The following is a 13138-nucleotide window of genomic DNA, read 5'->3' as shown; positions in this document are numbered from 1 at the left end:
TCTGAAGGTACCTGAGCTGTGCAAGCTGCATTCACTAGCATGCCCTATTGGAAAGGCTCACCCAGTGGGGACTGGAAGTCATGAGAATCCCTGGACCCAAGCCAACACCTCTCCATGTGCCTTGGACTCCCTCAGAATGGGCCAGGGAGAAAGGATTCTGCAACGCAGTCCCTCTTAACAGAGTCATGGTCATGCTGGAACTGATACTTCTGAATGTTCATCTGCTCTGTGCAGATGGAAACACCTCAGCTTTGCACCTTGTGGACCACTGGAGGGGTATAGACCCCCCACCCCCAAATCAAAAATTTAAGCATGACTTCAAGGTGGTATAAAAGAGCACTTGAGTCCAGCAAGGAGCAATTCAGAGACACTGCCTCTCTGTGTATCCATGCTGAGAGGGCTTTCCCCTGTGCCTGCAATGACCAAGGGAGAAAGAAGTTGAGCTCCCTATCAGTGCCAAGCAGTGACTGCAGAGCTGATGGTACCTTTTCCATGTCTTATTTTCAGAAGGTATTACTGGTAATACATTTGTTCAAGAGTGAGTTCTCAGCAGATGTCTGCTGGAAAACCATCTCCAGGTCCTAAGCAAATACACAGGTCTTCAACAGTTGGCTATTTATTGGTGCCACTGAAGAGCTATCACACAGGTGCACAACAGAGCATTAACAATCAAGGAGATAAACTGTTTGCAGTTTGTGTTCCTTTAACAGTGTGAGAGCTGGGGAGTATTTCTACAGCCTCATCGAATGTCAGCATGGGTTAATTAATCTAAAGAGCTGAAGAGGAGCAGGGGACCAGGGCTTTCCATGGCAAAGGTGAAAATTCCTGGCTTTGATCTGCTAAGTCACTTTGAACTCAGTGCAGCTAACCTATAATCAACGCCTGCAGGTCTCACCACAAAGTTTTCACCTGCCCAGAAACACCCACGTTTCTGCCCATTACCCCAGCAAACCTGTTCAGACAGGAACAAATGAGTCTTGAATAGCCACTGCAATCCAGACCTTTCTCTTTTTGAGTTTCAGCCAGGGTTGCTCAAAACCACAGAAGCTGGAGCTGATCATACCCTCTCCTCTGCAACTTGGGCAGGCTGCACCTACTCAAGCGACAGAATGCCCTATGTGGTCAGTCTGCTTTGCTAAGAAATCAAGGTACAAGAGGAGACAGGGATGCTGTATGGCAAAAGGAGGTAAAACATCAGGGAGAAAAGCTCTTTCTCTAAGGAAAGAGTTAGCCATAGAAATATGCTCATTGCCAGGCTGGCAACTAGTCGGTGGCTAATTAAAGCAATTCAACTTGATGAGAGCCCCACCATGGCAGAGCCTGTGATGGCTGGGGTCTGTGCTAGTGGGCCAGGATGCCCTGGGTACCCCTATGCCACACACTTGTCTCTTGGAAAAGCTCTGCCCCCTCCTGGCATAACTTGTGGTTGGAATTACTCTGCAGACAGTGCTTGTGATCGGGGGTGGGGTCCTATGCCGTTTTGCCTGCACACCACAGCTGAGGGCTTGCAGAGGTAGGAGAGAAGCCAGGATACACAAAGCCATCTGCAACAATTATGCTCACACTTTCAGGCCATTAATCCCACGAAAGAGCCTTTCAACTAGGGCAGGGTCTGGGCAACCTCTTCTGCATTTCTAGACTTGAAGTGCGTGCCTATTCTCTAATGAGGTTTATTCACGTCAGTGTTTCTTGGTATTATGTGCAATATCTGGATATAATAACCTTGTCCCTCAGTGGGGAGTCTCCAGCACAGTGGTCTACACAAATACAATAACAAAACTCAGTTGCTTTTTCAAGCAGCAATGAAAGTCATTCAGGACATAAGCCAATTCCAATCTCTTTAGCATCCACTTGGTTTCTACTCCAAAGCTTTTTGGAAGCCTTTAACTAGTAGCTTTGAAGCATTTGGGAAAAAAAAAAAAAGGTTTCCCCTCTTCATTGATGTACTGTCTCTTTTTTCTGCCAAAACCCACACTTTTTGTGCCAAAATAAAAACCCACTAGTGTATGAAAGCAGAGCTCATCCTCCAGGGAGGGGAGAGAGAGCAAGTGAGAGCTGACAGAAATAGAAAAGCTTCCAGCAAATAATATCTTCAGTGCTGTTTTATCTGCTTCATCATACTGCAGTTAGAAGAGATTTTACCAGGGTCCATATGAGCCCAATTAAAACCCTCTCTTTCTAATTTTTTCAGGCCTCTCCAAAAATATGTCACAAATGAAGGTCGTGAAGACCTCATGGAGACCATATTGTTCTTCACACTTTCTGCAATCTGTTTAATCTGATCCTCTTTGCAAATAGCTTTGCTCCTTCTACCTCTGCTTCCTTCTAGGACGGTGACAAGTCTGGCTGTGCTTTATTATGTCACAGTGTGTAGCTTAAGTCAGGTCACGCTTTGTCCTAATGAGCAGAAAGTTGGCCACTGGAGGCAGAGACCATTAGATAATTGTATCTCTGCAAGAACTTCATGTACCATTTGTCAATTGTTAGAGAGGTTCAGGGAGCCACATTGGAGCTGGCAAAGATTCTATGAAAGGGCCTGTAGAATTGACTCAGTTTGACTGGAATTTGCAGATTAAAAAGCCTGAGCCTCCACTTTTCCTATCTTCTGGAATGGGTCCCTCGATGGGAGCTTGGACAGACTTCTATATAACCCAGTTGAGGGAGAGGACACAAGCCCCATGTGCTTATCATGGGTTATAACAGCAGAAATGGGGGACATCTTGGCACAGATGCAAAGGGGCTTCTCAACACTGGGAATGAAAGCTGCAGTGAAAACTAATCATTTCAGCATGTATTAATAAGCAAGCACAACAGAGATGCTCAGGTCTCTAGTCTTTCCATGTGTTATTCTGGGATGGCAAGATCTCATCATTTAACACTCAAAGACTTAGGCCTGAGTCAACCCTTGCCTTTGCACTGACCTTGGACAAACCATTTAGTGTCTCTGTATCCTGTCTTCCTCTTTGATACTACTCCCAAATGCATCATGATACATGGGGGAAGAGTGCCAAAATGGTGCAAAGTCTTGCCAGCACTAAGACCTCATGGGAGTATGCCAGAGTCACTTGCTATGTCTTGACTTGCAGAGTCACCTGGATGTCTTCTCCAAAAGCCACATATATACCTAAGTAGTTTTACCTCCTTTCCTCAAAAAAAGTTCTCTCTATATAAATTGGACCTGTGACAAACTCAGTACATGGATGATGGATGGAGAAGTCAGTTGTAGGTCAGTGCCACTAGACCTCACATTGCCACCAGAAAATAGGTTAGATTAGAATAGATTAGATCTCAAAAAAAAAAAAAAAAAAAAAAATCTAGCTTTTTGGTGGGCATGAGACTTCTTGATTTCCCAATCTGAGGCTCTCCAAAGACCACCTAGAGTCAGCCAGGGTCATTCAATATGAAACTCTATTAAAAGGTGTTTTCACAGAGAGGGCAGAAAGGACTCTGAAAGGCAACTCTATGCATGGAAGCAGGGACAGAGTCATCTCCCTCGTAACTGAAGGACCTGTGACTTCATGTCACAGAATCCACAGTTTCCTATGGGTTTTATCGAAACAGCTTCCATCCCATCATATTTAAATTTTCAGAATGAAACAAACAGGCGGTACATCTTATCCAAGAGAAATGTTTGGAAGATTTTGCAATCAGCTCCTTTCCAACAGCATTTTACAACTGCAAAACCACCCTTTCTTGAGGAACATGTGGTCTGCTGACTGTGGGGAGTGTTGGAGGAAAAAGAAAGTTAGTCTGTCAGTGCTACAGTATACCGTATGTGCTCTCCATTTTTTTTCTGTAGAAACACCTGAGAGCAGTTTTTTGCCTCTGGGTGCACACTGCAAAAAAAGGACAGGGAAAAAGGAACTCTGAATCCTCCTTACTCTTAGCTAGGAGCTTACTAGGTTTAAGTAGATCATGAGGCTACTGGAGGGAGTCCAGTGTAGGGCTACAAAGATGATCAGAGGAACAGCTACGAGGAACAGCTGCGAGAGCTGGGCCTCTTCGGCCTGGAGAAGAGAAGACTGAGGCGGGAATCTTATCAATGTGTATAAGTATCTGAAAGGAGGGTGTCAAGGGGACGGGGACAAACTCTTTTCAGTTGTCCTGTGTGACAGGACAAGAGGCAATGGGCAGAAATTGAAGCACAGCAAGTTCCGCCTGAACGTGAGGGGGAATTTCTTCCCTGTGAGAGTGACAGAGCACTGGAACAGGTTGCCCAGAGAGGTTGTGGAGTCTCCTTCTCCGGAGACATTCAAGGCCCACCTGGCTGCAGCCCTGTCTAACATGCTGTAGGTGACCCTGCTTGAGCAGGGAGGTTGGACTAGATGATCTCCAGAGGTCCCTTCCAACGTTACTGATTCTATGATTCTGTGATTTTATGACTGTGAGATCGATGAATGGATGGTGTACACAAGGATTAGAGTGAAGGTGAGACACTTGCTGCTGGGTACATCCCTTTCTGCCCTGCTGCAGAGATATAGGTTGTAGAGAGAGCAAGAATGCAGCTAATCTTTCTCAGTGTAGACTTTATTGTTCCAAACATCACATGGTTGTATGAACTCTATTAACCAGACCAACCCAAAGGTTGAGATACATCCCTGAAAGGCCCTGCAGCCAGCAACTGAACCACATCTCTTGAATCCTCAAATGCCAGAACAGCATTTTCCAAGCTCAGTAAATTCCAAGATCTTAACCTGGGTTTTCAGTTAATCTTTCCTGTAGGGAAACCCCCAGATTTCAGACAAATTTGTCCATGCCTTGATTTTCCATGGTATCTAGCATACCTCCTACCCCTGGGGCTCAGCACCTCTACAATCAGGCCTAGTACCTCCAGGAGAGGATCCACCCCCACAACCTCTGTGGCATTAGCAATGTGACAGACAGATCAAACTTGCTTTTTAAAAGATGCTCTTTGGGGAAATTGGCAGTAGGTCCGTACGTGAGACTCCCACTAGAACACATGTGTTCCTTTATGGGTCCAAGGGGAACATTTCTCATTATCTTTGCTTGCAATTTAGTTAATCTACATTCAGTAATGAACCTTGAAATTTCAATTAAAAACACCATTACTAATCAGGACAGGATTCAAAATAGTCAAGGGGCTCTTGATAACTTTACAATGGCAGGAAGTTTAAGTTCAGACTAAGATTTGGGTGTATTGTATGACAGATCTCTTTATTTTGGGCAGGGATCCATGGTGTTTTACACCTCTGCATGTTTCTCTTCTCATTCTGGCAAATCCAGGAGACCTGCATCTTAGCACTAGCAGAGGAGAGATGGCTTGAATGGCCTTCAGACTTCTGCTTTCAACAGAAAAATACAAGCCTCCAAAATAAATCTTAAAAGGAGAAGTCACCAAAGGTATCAGTGCCACAGCCTGTCAGGGTTACTACAGGGACAGGATCTGTCAGAAATAGTGTGTTTGTGCATAGTCTAGTGATTAAAATCTTGTGAAGGGAAATCTGCATATTTTCAATTCGTTAAACAGGCTGCCTTGGCATTGCTGAGCTATTCTGTCTGGCAGTAAATAATAGAAGCCACAGAATACAATTTCTGCCTTGGTAATGTCAGTATAACCTCACCCAAACAAGGCATCCTTCCCCTCGTCCAAAACTTGATTTGTCACCCTTTTGTTCCAGTTAAATATGCCATTTATATTTCGGTTTAGGAAATTCCTAATCTCTCAGCCACAGAAACATCCCTGAGACTTAGGATACGACAGGACTTCATAGTGATGCCAGACCACAGTTGTAATGTGCAGCCTGCACATTACAGAGGAGAGACAGTCATGCAACAGAGGTACTGCCATGACAGACTAGCAGATTCCAGGCATTCTTGCAGGGAGTCGTGGCAGATCTGACCTCACAGTCCATTTCCTCCTACTGCTAAAGAGCCTGGCGGATCTGCTGATGGCAAACACTACACACTTTGCTTGTTCTCTAGGTCCTGTAATGCAGGAAGAAAATGGTGCTACTAAGGTTTGCGCATACCCCAAAACACAGGGTGTACAACCCTCCCTTACAGGGCTGGATGCAGCTGATCTTTCTCAGTGTAGACTTTATTGTTTCAAACATCACATGGGCATATAAACTTATGGGTATGCTGGGTCCCAAGGACAACAGTTATGAGTTGCTCACAAGACTCTCAGTACCAATCCATGGAGCTAATGTAGCCATTCTCCTTGCTAAGGCACAGGAACAGCTCTAGCAAATACAACTTTTTTATGGCAGGTCCCTCTCCACCCATGCTTGTTGCTAGAAGACAGATTTGTGTCTAATTTAGCAAACAAGCCAGCACAAAGGAGCCTCACAGAATAAATGTACTCCTTTTACCAGTCCTGTGTATCAGCCTCCAGGAATTAGGGACCAGAGCCACGAAGGAATAAAAAGAAAAGAAATAAAACAAGTGGCTCTGGGAGGGGAACTGAGGGTGGCATGAAGAATACCACTTCTCAGTTTCCAAGGCGGTGAGTGCACTCAAGCACAACATGAAAAACCTTGTGGAAGAGTGGAAGCTGGCCTTGCTTTGTCCAGAAATGCAATACAAAGCACATGTTTGGAAGGCTTCAAATTTTAGAAGCACTTTCTTGGGGCTACCAGTGAGACAGATCAGGCCACTGACTCAAAACTGGTGCCTGGGCAAAAACCCAAGGACGACTTATCTTGAAAAAACAACAGCAATGGTAAGCCACAGGGTAAGGTAAGAATTCTTAGAAGGGAAATCAATCCTGTCTATATACATCAAGTTGCATATGTCAGTGTCCAGACCCTAAAACAACAAAAATAAAAAGAAAAATGCATATGTTCAGCAGAAGACAATAAAATTAAGATTTTTATGTTTTAATGGAAAGCTATTCCTTGAGAAAGGTTTTAGGTAGGTCAGAAGAGCTCGAATACAGAATCAAACAGAATGGCTGCAGTTGGAGGGGAGCTCTGGAGATCATCTAGTCTAACCTCCTCCTCAAGCAAGGTCACCTAGAGCGTGTTAAACAGGGCTGAATCCAGATGGGTTCTCCGGAAAAGCAGCCTCCACAGCCTCTCTGGGCAATTGATTCCAGTGCCCTGTCACTCTCACAGGAAAGAAGTTCTTCCTCATATTCAGGCAGCACTTCCTGTGGTTCGGTTTGTGCCCGTTGCCTCTTGTCCTGTTGCATCACACTGCTATAAAGAGGTTGGTCCCCATCCCCTTGACACCCTCCCTTCAGATACTTATACACATTGATAAGATCCCCTCTCAGCCTTCTCTTCTCCAGGCTGAAGAGGCCCAGCTCGCACAGCCTTTCCTTATCGGGCAGATGCTCCAATCCTCTGATCATCATCTTCATAGCCCTACGCTGGACTCTCTCCGGTAGCTCCATGTCTGGATGCAGCGCTGCAGATGAGGCCTCCCCAGGGCTGAGCAGAGGGGCAGGATCACCTCCCTCCCCCTGCTGGCAACACTCTTCCTAGTGCACCCGAGGATACCTTTGGCCTTCATGGCCACAAGGGCATATTGCTGCCTCATAGTCAACTTGTTCTCCACCAGCCCTCCCACGTCCTTCTCTGCAGAGCTGCTTTGCAGCAGGTCAGCCCCCAGCCTGTACTGGATATACAGTGGTGCAGGAGACACATGGAAGTGTCATTAGTAATCAGATGAACCGATCTCATATTATTTAAATGGCTTTGGCCAGCCAAACATACTTTTTATGTCCTTGCAGATCAAGACAGTTCTTGCAATGCAATCTCTTGCACCTGGCCACAAGTGAAGACTGGCCACCTTGGCCCAGAGAATTTGTGCAAGCCAGTCAAATGGCCTTGCAGTGCAAATTTCAAAGGGAAAAACAGATAGAGGAAGGCAAAGTTATAACTGTTTATCTGATCCCACAACATTTGGGCTGTAATTTTCAAGCCTGGACAGCCAAACACTGGGCAGTGTTTTTTTCGTTTGTTTATTTGTTTGTTTGTTTTTTTCATTACTGAGCAAGGCAATATTTAACTAAAGTGCAACTCATGTTTTTCAAAGTGGTCAGTGCAAACATTTCCACAGAGCTGCACTGAAAAGGTCTCCAATGCATTGCCTGTGCTCTATTTCCCAGACACACAATTGAACGCTGATTGTAGCCTTTTGAAAAATGCCCAGCAGATTGAACTGTACAAGCTAGAAGGTGCCTGTGTAATGATGCTTACTTTGTTTCAAGTGCTACACAAGACTGAAGCCCTTTTCAACTGCTGAACTCCCACAGATGGCCACTAGATTAGCTAAGAGCATAACTAAGAGCTCTGACACAGAAGCTTGAGTTATCCTGACTGATCAGAGATCACCTTGCTACTCAGTGGCCCAGGGCTATGTCTTCCTGCAGTGAAGTCTCTTGCACTAGATAGTCATTGCTTGTAGTTCTATCTCTAGCAATGTCATCATGGCCTTAGGAAGTCCCAGTAAGGAGGTGGTGAACAATTATTTCTTTAATGAGGCAAATCTAATCTGCAGTGTGTCTTCCACGAGGACATCCTACCTACTGCATGTTAGCACAGTGTGTCCAAATCTGGCATAGCAGCTTCTCTCCAGTCTTGATATGTGCATGATTGCCTATGCATGTGGCTGTGTCTGATAGGGAAAGCACAAGAAAGCACAGTGGCTGGAAGAAAAAAAACTTCCTTAGAAGAATCTCATGACCACTAGGAAGGCCATAAGGGGGTACTGAAGAGTGAAGGGTAGGCTCTCTTTCATCTCTGACTTCCAAACACTTGGAAACATGGCCTGAGACTCCTCAAAACACTGACTTTGCATTTCAGGGCCCAGCTACTTTCCGAGGAACAACTGAGAGTCACTTTGCAAAGCGGTGGCCTTGCATGAAGATGCAATGTCTTCCACTTTGTGTCTGAGTATCTTGAAGTACCCTTCTCACCAGATGGCAAGATCTGTGTCTCCATGCAAAAGACAGAGAATGGGAGAGGACAAAGGTGAGCAGGCAGGGAGGGTAATACAGAGTAAGAGTGCAGTGTGCAGGGCCAAGAGGAGGAGGAGACATGGCCTGGAGGGATGCCCAGGATCTCCACTTCCCTCTGCTCTCTGCATCCTGTTCTTGAGCTGCCCTAATGCACAATAAAGAGAGCAGCTCTACGCTACACTTGCATCTCCACCAAATCACACGCAAAAAAAAAAAAAAAAAAAAAAACAAACAAACAAAAAAAAAAACACTTACCACTTTTTGGATTTTAGTGACAAAGATATTGGTATTGGGGATAAGAGGTAGTACCAGTGTGCCTGTGCATTCTCTGGGAAACCTGTGAACCCTTGTGTCCACTCCTCTCTGGTTCAGGTTTACAGATGCTCCCAGCATAAAGCTGCTCCCATCCAGCAGCAAAACATAGTAGTTACGGTTGGGCTCTTTGGTTCTTGTTTGGGCTACATTTGGGCTCTTTCTCTTTTGATGGGTGCTTAATGGTGCAAGCAAGAGGTGGGCGATTGCACATACTGGCCACTACAATGCACGAGGTTGTACTTGGCTGCCTTGGTTTTATTTTATTTTATTTGCACCTGGAAGGTGAGGGCCATTGAGCCAATGCCATCTAACATCTCCTTCCTGTCTTTGTGTGATCCCTCTTCCCTCCATCTCCCATGCCTTTCACAACTCCCTTCCCTCATGCCCGTCTGTCAGATCCAGAGATCATCTTGGACTTAGGTGGAGTGTCAGCTGTAGTTTTATTTGGGGTTTGGCACTGTGCTGAGGCAGTGGATGTTATCTGCAGCATTACAGTGCTACCTGGCTATTAACAGGTGATCTGATCACTTAAACTTTAAAGCAGACAAAGCCTTGTGTGAGGTCTAAACCCACTGGCTTCCCAATGGTATCTGTATCCATTCTTTGAGCCGAAGACTGATTTAGGAAGAGCTACAACCAAAGTGACGCTGTGTGATCAGGGATAAACCCAGGTGATGATTTTCTCTATTAAGCAAGGCCAGCCACATTGATAGAGCAGAGGTCCCTGAACATGCATCAGAGATCAAGGCAACCTATACAGACTGTGCCTAGGGAAACATGTCACCAGTGCCAGGTCTGTCTCCAGCATGCACAGACCTATAAAGAGACATGGCATAATGTGAACAAGTGAGCAGTGAAGATTTTGCAAGATAAATGGGAAGATTTCCCTCCCTAAGTGAGCTTGTTCCAGCCTCTGGAGGGATGTCTCAAAGGAAATAGCTAAAATAACCCCAACCCATAAACGAATGAAGAAAAAGAGTTTGAAGCCTCTGAACTCTGCCTGTTGTGGGCAGCTACCTTTGCCAATACCACAAGTATAGCAGAAAGAAAACATGCAAATAGCAAATATGTGCTGGACTGCAATTCTCACACATGCCTCTCCTGTTGCACGACAGAGGACATACTCTGAAATGTGCATCTGATCAGCTTTTTTCAGTTTCCAATTTCTGCATCCTGAATTTTTGCTATGAACTAGCCATTAAAGACGGACAAAAAAAAAATAAGCCTAGAGGTTCCTTGGCAAATAACTGAACTGTGGACATGTCAAGAAAACTGAAGCATGAATATAGCTCAGTAAAATACAGGTGTAGGTAAAAGCCCCATTACCCAAATTGCCTATCCGAGGATAACAAGACTGAAAAAAAGGTAAATGGGAATTCCAAAAAAAAAAAAAAAGAAAAGAAAAAGAAAAAATTCTCATTACATGTGCTGTTTCCAGAGCCTGGCTAGTCTACAGCATGGATAATTAGATTTCAGCCATACAAATGAAATTTGCAGAATAAATTATTTATCACAGATTGTTTGCCCAATATCAACTGAGAAAGAAGTGAGCAGTCAAAAAGCCATCAGCCTTTCCACTTTTCAGCTGTATTATGAAAAGATGAAGTGCAAGCATCAGTACCTACAGCTTACAGATATTCTGCCCTTCCTGGGCTGGCAGTCACTGCACTTCCAGTGAACCAAGAAGAATCCAGCTTCCAGCCTTGCTCCCACAGTCATTGTAAAAGTCACTTTCTCTTGGAAAAGCCTGTCTTCCTCACCCACGTCACACCAAATACAACCCTGATGAAGGCTTGGCCCCTTGGAAAGAGGGTTGAATCTCAGTTTTGGTGGCTCCTGGGTATTGCGGCTTGTTTGTGCTGTTAGCTATCGTCATGCTTGCCCTAGAAATGACTATCCTTTCTTTGAGTCTGGTAAGACTCATGGCTCAGAGGTGTTCTCTGGCAAGCAGCTCCAGGGTAATTTTGTGTGGGGCCCACACCTAGGATTATGGCTTTGAAAAAGGAGGAAACACAGGAGTTTGGCTCATAGGAACACAATAATTACCTGAGCAGAAAAAAAGGGCCTTTTCTTTCCTGGTACAAAACATCTGATAAAAGCCTTAGACCAGCAGTATTTATATTAGCAGATTTTACATCCTCCTTGTGTGTACTCGGACTGCAAGATATAAATCAAAGCAGGAGTTCATTCCAAGAACAGTTTATTTTTATCTGAGTAAGTATGCGCTGGCAAACCCGATACTGGTATGTTGACTCTGTCAGTTCAATGTGATTTTTCAGTGTGATTTATAAGAGTGTCTATTGTTTTATACTGTGTTTCATTTTGGAGTACTGAATTTATCTGAGTCATAGGTGTAGGTATTTCTGCTTTGTTTTGTATAATGTATATTTTCTTATGGCTGATTTTGGGTTTTAGTGGTTGATTCTAGCATTGTAACACTTTAATGCAGAGGGAGAACATAAAACCAAGAAGACAAACACTAAATGCATTGGCAATCATATGTACCCCTCTCTAAATTGATCCATGTGAGGTGGAGAAAAAGCAACAAAGACTGCCTCTCAGTAATTCATTGCCCCTTAACTGTGGCAATCCCTCACCTGAGTACGAGACCAGTCCGTGTTCCTAGAAGAGACACATCTGCACACTGAACTACAACTCCAGATAACAGAGGATAGAAGTCAAGGCAATGATCTGTATTCCTTCACCTTTACTTTTGTAAAGTTTTACTTTACTTTTTGTAAAGTACTTCAAGCTACTTTACTTTTTGTAAAATGAAAAGTGACTTTAATTTTTGTAAAAGAGCTTTGGTTAGTGAACATTATAAACACAGTTATCAGGAAAAAAAAGTAGCCCCAAAAATCAAGCAGAGCAAGACTATATTGATAGCTCTGCTCCCAGATTTGCTCATACTCATCAGGAGTCATCTTACCTCTCACCAGAGAGTAATGTCATCTTGCAGATCATAATGAGAGTCCTTAGAAACCTTTGCAGGGACTGGGAGGATTTTCTTGATTCTCTGAGGATGCCAATTATCACAGCTTTGCTTGGCTCTACTTGCAAAGGAGAATTCATGCTTTGGCCATAGAATGGAGAATAATTCCTGTGCAGTGTTGTTGATCAGTATAATATATGCAGCTGGTAATTAAAACAGGGAGAGAAAAAAAAATGGGAAAAAAATCGCCTACTCCTTCAAGATTTATGAGAATATAAATCCAGAAACTGAGATTTTCCTATCACTACGTATGAAACTCAAGGGACAGTTTTGACTTCATGCAGAGTCAGGTGTTTCTCTCAGTTATGAATTCAGAAGGTGATCTGGGGAGTTTGCAGCAGAGAGATACAAGTGCTTAAAGATGAGCACACAAGGGCTTTAGTACTGCTAACTTCTAATTTAATGTCTTATAGCAGTCCTAAAAGAACATTCAGATTTCAGGAGGACAGTGAAGGTTCCCACACCCTGGAGTAGGAAGACATTTTGGAGAACAGCAGGTCAATAGCTGGGGGCTGATGAAGAGCAGGCTATTGGGCTCAGACCCCTCCTTAAATGGTTCACTCCTTCACAGGAAGGACTTAAATCCAGCTCCCCAAAGATGAATTGGCAGTGGAAACTTGGCTACAAAAGACCTTTTTAAGGCCTGGACCTAAGTCAGTGCAAGCCACAGGAGCTATGTGATTATAGTACAAAACTTGGGGCTCTGCCATCTGTCTGTGACAAGTGCCTTCTTCTTGGATTCCCACCACAGGTAGAATTTCGTAGTCATATTTAAGAAGAAAGAAGAAACAAGGTATCCACAGTGCTTAATGTTAAAGGTTTGTCTATGCAACCAGATTATTTTTAACATGATGCACTAAATGTTGATTGCAGCATTTTCTGAGGCCATTTCTTTGTCCTTGGTG

The sequence above is a fragment of the Rhea pennata genome, chromosome 6, assembly GCF_028389875.1.
Source record: "Rhea pennata isolate bPtePen1 chromosome 6, bPtePen1.pri, whole genome shotgun sequence".
NCBI classification, from domain to species: domain Eukaryota; kingdom Metazoa; phylum Chordata; class Aves; order Rheiformes; family Rheidae; genus Rhea; species Rhea pennata.
Note: the sequence above shows the minus strand (reverse complement) of the source record.